Source organism: Pseudonaja textilis, chromosome 3 (assembly GCF_049901715.1).
Source record: "Pseudonaja textilis isolate UNSWEBS1 chromosome 3, rPseTex1.2, whole genome shotgun sequence".
NCBI classification, from domain to species: domain Eukaryota; kingdom Metazoa; phylum Chordata; class Lepidosauria; order Squamata; family Elapidae; genus Pseudonaja; species Pseudonaja textilis.
The window spans coordinates 132,074,480-132,074,735 of record NC_141992.1 but is presented as its reverse complement, the minus strand read 5'-3'; positions in this window follow the sequence as shown (position 1 = coordinate 132,074,735).

Below are 256 nucleotides of genomic sequence, written 5' to 3'. Positions count from 1 at the left end.
TCTGAAAAGTACTGGTTTTCTTTTTAGTTTTTTAAGGAAAGGAGTTGACTTTCTTTACCTATCAAACTCTTTATAATGTTGGTGAAAAGCCATTTTCTCTGCCCCTGCCTCTATGTAATCCAGGTGTCATAACAGCGATGTGACATCACAGGCAATAATGAGAGACAAAAACTATCTATCAAAATATATTTAATGGCACTGCTGGCTTGATATGATGAACTGGATTTCCAAGAATTAGCATGTCGTTTCAAAGAGT